This window comes from Nycticebus coucang, chromosome 18 (genome assembly GCF_027406575.1).
Source record: "Nycticebus coucang isolate mNycCou1 chromosome 18, mNycCou1.pri, whole genome shotgun sequence".
NCBI lineage: Eukaryota > Metazoa > Chordata > Mammalia > Primates > Lorisidae > Nycticebus > Nycticebus coucang.
Genome location: NC_069797.1, coordinates 80080600 through 80090514, shown reverse-complemented (window position 1 = coordinate 80090514; position 9915 = coordinate 80080600).

The following is a 9915-nucleotide window of genomic DNA, read 5'->3' as shown; positions in this document are numbered from 1 at the left end:
GCTGGGTTTAAAGTCGCCACCCTCAGTATATGGAGCCAGCGCCCTACCCACTGAGCCACAGGCACTGCCCTATTTTGCCACAATTTTAAAAATAAAAACAAAACAAAGTTGGGGCTGCACTGCTGTGCTGTGCTGACCAGGCGGGCCACAGAAGCTGCAGCAGGATCAGTGACTGAGGTGGTGTCGCTGTGCTCCTGTTTCCTCAGGGAGGTTTAGGTGGGCAGAACATGGAGGATCTGAGATGGTCACAGTCCTCCAGTCACAGGCTGGACAACGCTGGATCCGCCCTTGTCTCCTAGTCCTGCCAACCACTGGCACACTCCTCTCCACTTCATGCTGGATTGTGGTGGACTCTCCAGCTTGGTGGGAACTGACAACAGTCCCAATCACCCAGGAGACGCCTGTGGGAGCCACCGAGTTGGAAACCGATGTGGGGATATGCCCTGTGGCCTGGGGGCAGGATGAGGGTCTCTTGGGGTGATAGATTGCCACATGGAAATCAAACTCCTTAAACCAGTGCTCACAACTTAACCTTGGACAATTCTGGAGACATTTTGGTTGCTACCTAAATGGGGGAGGGGTGTTACTAGCATTTGATGTGTGGGGGTGCGAATGTGGCCCTGCAGCCTGCCCGGGACACCCACAGCAAAGAGTCACCTGGCCCCAAGTGTGAACAGGGCCAGGGTTCAGACACCCTCCTCTCATCCTGCAGGCATCCAAGCACACAATGGGAACGGCTGCCTGGGGGCAAAACACACATCCTGGCCCTGGCTCCTAGTGGGCTGAGCTCTGTGCTTCCCTTAGGTGGCCAGGGCCCTTATCACTATTGGGCCCACTATGGGCTGAATATTTGTGTCACTCCCCAACCCCAATTCATATGTTGAGACTGCAAAGTTATAGTACTTGGAAATGGAGACTTCGGGAGGGAGTTGGAATTAGATTAGGTCATGAGGATGAGGACCTAATCCAAAAAGATGAGTGGGATTGTAAGAAGAGGAAGAGCCGGGGGCTGTGTGAGGACGCAGTGAGAGGGCACCACCTGCCCAGGAGGCTGCCTTCACCAGGCACAGCATCTGCTGGCACCTTGACTTTCAGATCCAGAACTCTGAGGAATAACTGTTGTGTATTCACTTCCCTGCCTGTGCTATCCTGTTATGGCAGCTCAAGCTGTCTAAGAGGATATCCGAGAAGGGTGAGGTCTAGAAGAACAGGTCTTCTCAAGGAAACCACAAGGATACACATGCAGTGTCCTCTCCAAGGTGACTCAGCTCTTGGGAATTTGTAAACTCAACTTCCTGAAACTTGGAAATTTCCAAGTTCTATGAAATGATGTAGTTCTGTAGGGGCGGGAATAGCATCTCCCTCTTGATTCAAACTGGCCAATGAGAAGGGTACCTGTGGGGTGGAACTTCTTGACTGCCAATAAAAAGGGAAAGACCAAGGCAGTCAGGGAGCGCGGCCATTTGGAATTCTATGCTGTAACCTCCGGGCTGGTGAATAAAGCCCTTCCTCTTATAAACGAGGTGTTTGGGTGCTCTTTCTCACCGTTGGGCCTTCCTGCAACAAGACAAGCCTCTTCCATACTATGAGCAGCCAGGATAGGGGCATCTCATGGTAACATGGTTTTGTGAAGTTTGGAAAAGTAAGGTATGTAGCCACAACCGGATAAAAGCATCACTGGTTTTTTTTTTTTTTTCCTTTCTTTCTTTTTTTGTTGAACTCGAGAGAATGCTATGGCATCATAGCTTATAGCAACCTCAAACTCTTGGGCTTGAGGGATTCTCTTGCCTAAGCCTCCTGAGTAGCTGGGACTATAGGTACCCACCACACCTGTCTATTTTTAGAGACAGGGTCTCACTCTTGCTCAAGCTGGTCTTGAACCTGTGAGCTCAGGTAATCCACACACCTCAGCCTCCCAGAATGCTAGAATTACAGGCATTAATCACCACACCTGGCCCAGAGTACCACTGTTTTCCACCCTAAATTCTGTTCTGTCACCTCTTTGGACTAGGGTATCTGGCGCTCAGAAGAGAACTGGGTTCCAGGGACAGTGTTATGGGTTTCTCTGTTACCTCTGGGTACAGGGAGTCATACCTGCCCTGGCCTGGCTTCAGGGACACACACAGAGCCGTGCTGAAACCTGCCAGGGTCACATGATGACACAGGGCCAGGCCAACCTCTGGTGGTTTGTGCTTTGTGGCTCAGCTCTGGAATTGTGTCAGAAATGAGGTAAGATATGCAGGGCGAAGGCTAGAGAAAATTATTCCAGCCACTGGCCACTGTGGGACAAAGCTCTCAAGGACATGGCTCCCTGTGGCTCCTGCGAGCAGAAAGCTCTCACAACATAAGGTCACAGACACATCACACTCCTCTGGCAGGAACCAGGGGCCTCATCAGAATGTCTGGGTTTGTGGGGCACAGGTCCGCCTACTGGATTCGTCTTAGGAGCTGACATTCTTTTTTTCTTTCACAATGTTGTCCTCAGTAGAGTGCCATGGTGTCACAGCCCACAGCAACCTTAAACTCTAAGGCCCAAGTAATTCTCTTGCCTCAGCCTCCCAGGTAGCCAGGACTACAGGTGCCCACCACAACACCTGGCTATTTTTTATTGTTGTTGTTACAGTTGTCATTGTGGTTTTAGCAGACCTGGGCTGGGTTCAAACCCATCAGCCCCAGTGTATATGGCCAGCACCCCACCACTGAGCTATAGGCACGGAGTCCTTTTCTTTTTATTTGTTTGAGATAGAATCTCACTTTGTTGCCCTCAGTAGAGTGCCATGGCATCATGACTTACAGCAACCTCAAACTCTTGGGCTCAAGGGATTCTCTTGCGTTAGCCTCCCTAGTAACTGGAACTACAGCACCCACCACAATGCCTATCTTTATTTATTTATTTATTTGTTGGGTGGTGCCTATGGCTCAGTGGGTAGGGCGCTGGCCCCATATACTGAGGGTGGTGCGTTCAAACCCAGCCCTGGCCAAACTGCAACAAAAAATAGCCAGGCGTTGTGGCGGGCACCTGTAGTCCCAGCTACTTGGGAAGCTGAGGCAGGAGGATCCCCTAAGCCCAAGAGCTGGAGGTTGCTGTGAGCTGTGATGCCACAGCATTCTAACGAGGGTGACAAAATGAGACTGTCTCTTAAAAAAAAAAAAATTATTCTTTTGGTGCTCTGGACCAAATTGATTTGCTCTGAATGGAAACATACTTGGATTCTTGGGATTGAGGGAGGGTTGTTTTCTCTAACTCAGTCGGGAAGGAATTGATGGGCTTGGCACAGGGTGAGAATGCCATCTTTCAATAAATGGCACTTTTTTTTCCTGGAGAGGAGCACTTTCCTGCATGTGGTGGTGTTTGCTACAGTGACTGGTGCTGGGGCAGGAGCTGAAGACCGCTCTTCTCCTGGGGGCTGAGCAGCTTGGCAGTCCCTAGCACCTGTCCCTGTGGACGCTGTGCAAGCTGGGGCCATCCCTGCATCCCCACTAACCAAGAGATGCCAGTTCTTCCAGTGTCCATGTGATGCAGGACCAGGTCAGCCCTCTCTGTGGCCAAGGCACGCTGGTCCCTGTCCACACGTGGCTCCAGGGAATTTATAAGAGACTCAACAGCAGTGAGCAAGAGACAAAAGCACAGTGGTTCACACTGTCTATAGGGTAGGCACCACCCACCAAGGATCTGCGAGATGCCAAATAGCACACTAGGAGCCCCGAGAGGAGTTTCAGGATGGAAAAATAAGCTGGAGGAGCATTCAGGGAACCAGCAAGGAGAGTGATGGTGGCCGGCCAGGACCTCCAGTTTGGTCTCTCCCTGTGTCAGGAAATGGGAACCATCCTGCTCAGATTGTCCTCACTTGAGCGGGAGGGGGCAGTCAGGGTTCAGGCAACTGACTAATGAGTGCTGGCTGGAGAAGATTTTAGAAGCCGACATCCATGAGTCAGCAGGGAGCAGGCAGGCAGACAGGACCCAGGATTGCTAAGCCAGACACAAAGTTGCTAATGCATACTGAACAGGAAACGCTGGGCCTGGCAGGAAAACAGGGTCACCTGCTTTCCACCTTCTGGGGCTGGTAAAACATTTGGGCGCTCTGCAGTCACTATGGATGATAGATCAAAGTTCATTCCCAGGAGGCTCTGGCCTTGGGTCAGATCTCTGGAAGCAAGGCAATGAAGTGAAGGGTGAGGGTCTCATGCGCAAGTGCAAAAGCCCCCAGCAAATTCACCCTGGCCCTCCTGAGCTCCAGCTGTGAGCAGTAGGAGTTCCTGAACTGTCTGGGCTGGCTCCCACCTATAGTGCCCAGAGGCACAGACCCGTCTCCACTTCAGGGGAGTGCAGACAGTCCCCTCCCACTCCAGGCCCAGGTTCTCTTCAGCTGCACCTGGGACTCAGTGGGACATGCTGGTTCCTGGGCCTCCAGTACTAGGTCAGAACCTCTGGTGGGCCCACTGTGTCACTCCAGAAGGAACCGGGCCCAGAGGGGCATTTCACTTGCTGACAGATGGCTATGATTCTGAACGGAGGGCCCAGTCAGGCTTTTGTCAGGGGCCCTAAAAAGTGGATGGTCACCAAGGGAGAAGCAGAGATGGGCTGGCCAGCTACACTGCACTGCAGTATCTCTAGGTCTGGTGCTTCTGAGGCGGGCTGCATCCTGGAGCTTCCCACCAATAGCCAGTCAGCCCTTGTGGGGCCATCAGAGACGCTCCAGCCATCCTTCTGTGAAACTGACCCTTGCTTAAGCTACTGCAAGTTGTGTGTCCACTGTTTGCAAGTAACAGTCCTAAAATTTGTTTCTTGACAGGCTAGAGAGCAGTGGTGTCATCATAGCTCATAGCAACCTCAAACTCCTGGGCCCCAGTGATCCTCCTGCCTCAGCCTCTGAGTAGCAGGGAGTACAGGTTCCCACCACCACGTCCTGCTAGTTTTTTTATTTTTAGTAGGGACAGGGTCTTGCTCTTGCTCAGGCTGGGCTGGAACTCCTGAGCTCAAGCAATCCACCTGTCTCAGCCTCCCAGAGTTCCAGGACCACAGATGTGAGTTACCCCACCCAGCTGGTTTGTTTTTCACTGTTAGAGATAGACTGAACAGGACCACTTGTAGTGTGAACTGCTGGGGTCCCACCCTGGGGGCAGGGTCTTTTAAGACCTGTGTAACTGGCAAGTAATAAAGAGACAGGACACCCAGAACAGAGTTTTCAAAGGTGGGAACATAGGAGACCACTGCTAGCTTGTGGGGTTCCAGCTAGTGGCCCTGAGTTATTGTTCCACTCAGCTTTTATTGAAGGCTATTTTTTCATTTAGCCCAGAGTTAGCTGAGGAAGGGAACAAAAACATTAGTGGTTTCTCTGAGTAAGCATGTTAGTTCTTATTCTGTCTATAATCATTAACTTTAAGGGTCTGAGCAGCCATGAGAAATCTGAAACCTGAGCCTTGTGCAGGGGCAGCCTCCTGTCTGTGGACACCCACACAGATTCCTTGGGGGAGGTTAATCCCCTGGAGTTCTCTGTGGAGCAGACACAATGGAGTCAGGCTCCTCTGAGGAATCAGATAGAAGAAAAGAATTTCCGGGCAGCGCCTGTGGCTCAGTCCGTAAGGCGCCGGCCGCATATACCGAGGGTGACGGGTTCAAACCCGGCCCGGCCAAACTGCAACCAAAAAATAGCCGGGCGTTGTGGCAGGCGCCTGTAGTCCCAGCTACTCGGGAGGCTGAGGCAAGAGAATCGCTTAAGCCCAGGAGTTGGAGGTTGCTGTGAGCTGTGTGAGGCCATGGCACTCTACCGAGGGCCATAAAGTGAGACTCTGTCTGTACAAAAAAAAAAAAAGAAAAGAATTTCCTGGCTGGGCGCCCATAGCACAGTGGTTATGGCACCAGCCACACACACCAAAGGTGGCGGGTTCAAAATCGGCCCGGGCCAGCTAAACAACAATGACAACTGCAACAAAAAATAGCTGGATGTTGTGGCAGGCGCCTATAGTCCCAGCTACTTGGGAGGCTAAGGCAAGAGAGTCGCTTAAGCCCAAGAGTTGGGGGTTGCTGTTAGCTGTGACGCCGTGGCACTTTACTCAGGGTGATATAGTGAGACTGTCAAAAAGAAAAAAAAAGAATTTCCTTCTAATCTCTACCCAAAGGCATTTACCTCTGTGATTAGGGTATAAGTCCTCCTGCCCATATTTCAGAGCTTGAGCTGTTCCCTTGATCTTTGCCCTGGCCATAATACAAATCCCCATAATGGGTATTTGCTTTGACTATGACTGAGTAGGGGACAGCCTAGTTAATTAACGTTCCTTCCCAGGCCTTGCACATAGCTTCCTTTTATGCTATTATTCTTCTGACCTTGTTTACAGACCCAACAGGGGTGTATCCCTTACAGGCCAGGCTTCTAGTAAAAGCAGCAACAGCTCAGATAAGTAATTTAGCTACTGGTTTAACAGTAAGCTAGCTAAACTGTTTTGTTTTGTTTTGTTTGTAGAGACAGAGCCTCAAGCTGTCACCCTGGATAGAGTGCTGTGACATCACAGCTCACAGCAACCTCCAGCTCCTGGGCTCAAGCGATTCTCTTGCCTCCACCTCCCAAATAGCTGGGACTACAGGCGCCCGCCACAACACCTGGCTATTTTTTCGTTGCAGCTGTCATTGTTGTTTGGCAGGCTCACCTGGATTTGAACCCGCCAGCTCAGGTGTATGTGGCTGGCGCCCTTAGCCGCTTGATCCACAGGCGCCAAGCCACTAAACTGTTTTTGTTCTGTCTTACTCAGCTTATTTCTCTGTCTGTCGCTTTTTCTGAGGATCTTTTCCCGGCCCAGAATAGAATCTTCGGTCCCCATTCTCCCTGCATAAACAATGCCTGTTATTTTAAAATATGGAAAGAAGCTTGAAATTGTTAATAAAGTTGGAACTGGCACCATGCCACTTTCTAGCCACGTATTTCACTGGCAGATTTTTTTTTTTTTTCGTGATTTTTGGCCGGGGCTGGGTTTGAACCCGCCACCTCCGGCATATGGGACCAGAGCCCCATTCCTTGAGCCACAGGCGCCGCCCTCACTGGCAGATTTTTAAAATCTTATGGCTAGGAGTCTGGTCCTTTCTCCCTTGAAAGAGATCAAGTATGTGAAGAAAAAGCAGAGCAGGTGGCGTAAGGCGCTAGCCCCATATACCGGAGGTGGTGGGTTCAAACCCGACCCCAGCCAAAAACTGCAAAAAAAGAAAAAGCAGATCCCGGCCTCTCAAGAGCAGTTGGAGGCTGGTCCCACTCAAATGAAATCCAACTGTGGAAGCTTAATTTCAAAGAGTTCTTTAGAATTTCTGGAGTCCTCCGCAGAGGGTGTTGAGGAACTTGAACCCAGAGAGAGACCAGGGAACTCTCCAGTTTCCCAGAAAGCATCTCCTTCCCTCCAAAGTGTCCACATCATCTGCACCTTCTGGTGACATTTCATCCATGGAGAATGCAGCAAATGTTCCTATTGGTCTTTCTTCTGCCTTCTGGGGCCTGGTCTTGGAGCAGCCCAGGGCAGAGGCAGAAATTCAGGAAGACTTCAGCCTAGATACAGGGACCCATTTTTCCAATGACTAGAGACAGAAAGGGCTGGAAACCTGGCCTTGAGTTGGGCAGCATGTGGACTGCTGATATCCAGATTTCTCACTTTCTGCCTTAACTTTACATATTTATTGAAATTATGGTCAGGTCTCTTGGTGGAACAGTCCTTCTGGAAGCTGAGGACTCTGGTGATTAAACCCCTTTATCCTTTGGCTTGATAAATAAATGTTTGATGAGAGCACTGTTTAGTGGGCCTAATGCTTATCCCTGGTCAAGAAGATGGACATCTGTATGTGGACATAGTCTTCTTCTAAAGTGTTTTTTTTTCCTATTTTGGTTTTGGGATTTGTTGTTGTTGTTTGTTTTTTGTTATTTAAAATTTTTTTTTTTGTAGAGACAGAGTCTCACTTTACCGCCCTCAGTAGAGTGCCATGATGTCAGAGGACTCACAGCAACCTGTAGCTCTGGGGCTTCCGCGATTCTCCTGCCTCAGCCTCCCCAGCAGCTGGGATTACAGGCGCCTGCCACAACGCCCAGCTATTTTTTGGTTGCAGTTCAGCCAGGGCTGGGTTTGAACCCGCCACCCTTGGTATATGGGGCCGGCGCCCTACTCACTGAGCCACAGGCGCCACCCTGTTTTTTGTTATTTTAGATGAGGTCTTTCTGTTTCCCCAGCTAAGTGCTGTGGCATCATCATAGCTCACAGCAACCTCCAACTCCCTTTCCTTCTCCCCTCCAACTGGACTTGAGACTTCTGAGACAGCTTAGCCTAAGGGATTGGGGAGGAAACTGGGACCTCAAGGACCTAGAGTTTTGGAAACAAATTCTGTGAAATAGAGACTAATGCTCCCCCTTCTTTTTTTTTTGCAGTTTTTGGCTGCGGCTGGGTTTGAACCCAACACCTCCCGTATATGGGGCTGGCACCCTACTCCTTGAGTGACTGGTGCTGCCCTATGCTCCCCCTTCTTAACTCTGCTTAATGGGAAGTGTGGTCTGAGCTGGCAGCAGTGTGTTCTTCCAAGTGATCTTCTTGTCTCAGTTTTTCTATTTTTAGTTCAGACCGGGTCTTGATTTTGCTCAGGTTGGTCTCAAACTCATAAGCTCAAGCAGTCCACCTACCTCGGCCTCCCAGAGTACTAGGATAAACAGCGCCTGGCCTATTTATTTGTTTTTGAGACAGAGTTTTACTTTTGCTGTCTTTGGTAGAGTGCAGTGGCGTCAAAGCTCACAGCAACCTCAGACTGTTTTGCTCAAGTGAGTCTCTTGACTCAGCCTCCCGAGTAGCTGGGATAACAGGTGCCCATCACAACACCTGGCTATTTTTAGAGACAGGGTCTCACTCTGGCTCACACTGGTTTCAAACTCCTGAGCTTAAGCAATCCACCCACCTAGGCCTCCCAGAGTGCTGGGATTAAAGGTGTGAAGCACTGCACTGGGCCTCTAGTTTTTCTATTTTCAGTAGAGATGGGTTCTTACTCTTGCTTAAGCTGATCTCAAACTCCTAAATTCAAGCAATTCACCAGTATCAGCCTCCCAGAGTGCTGGAATTATAGGCTTGAGCCACTGTGCCTGGCCTCAAGTGGTTATTTTTGTTTTTTCTTTTTGAAACAGTCTCACTATGTGAGGGTTAGAGATGGGAAGTTAAATTCCCTTGAGATTTTTTAGCTTTCTTGAGTGGAAGTGGGGCCAACATTCTACTTGGCAGAGTGCCATGGCATCACAGCTCACAGCAACCGCAAACTCTTGGGCTTAAGTGATTCTCTTGCCTCAGCCTCCCAAGTAGCTGGGACTACAGGTGCTGGCCACAGTGCCAGGCTTTTTTGTTGTTCTTGTTGTTGTAGTTGTCATTGTTGTTTGGCAGGCTCCTGGCTGGGTTCGAACCCGCCAGACCCAGTGTGGCCCATGCCCTAGCTGCTTGGAGCTACAAGCGCTGAGCCTGAAGTGGTTATTTTTACCTGTCCTCCAGGTGGTCATCTGCCATATTCTGGCCTAGCCCAGACCAGCTGGGAGGTGATGGCCACGAGGTGGTGAGGAACATAGTGGGCAGGAGAAAAGCAAGAAGCATCTCCCCATCCTCCTCCCTGGGAAGTGGTCTGGCCATTTCTCCACACTTACTGCTGGGAACCTCTCTGGGCCAGAATATATCAGGCTGCTGGGCGTAATCCCTGGAAGTGGGCTGAGGACTTCCCAATCCCTCTCCTGCCATGAGGACTGACATGCAGGGTGGCAGCCAGCAGAAGCAGTTGTCCTGCCCCAGCTGGGAAACTGCCAAGTGAGTTACACGTGATTTGACTGTTGGAACTGAGGGTTAGAGATGGGAAGTGAAATTCTCGAGATATTTTAGCTTTCTTGGGTGGGAATGGGGTCAACATTCCACCTCATACTTTGC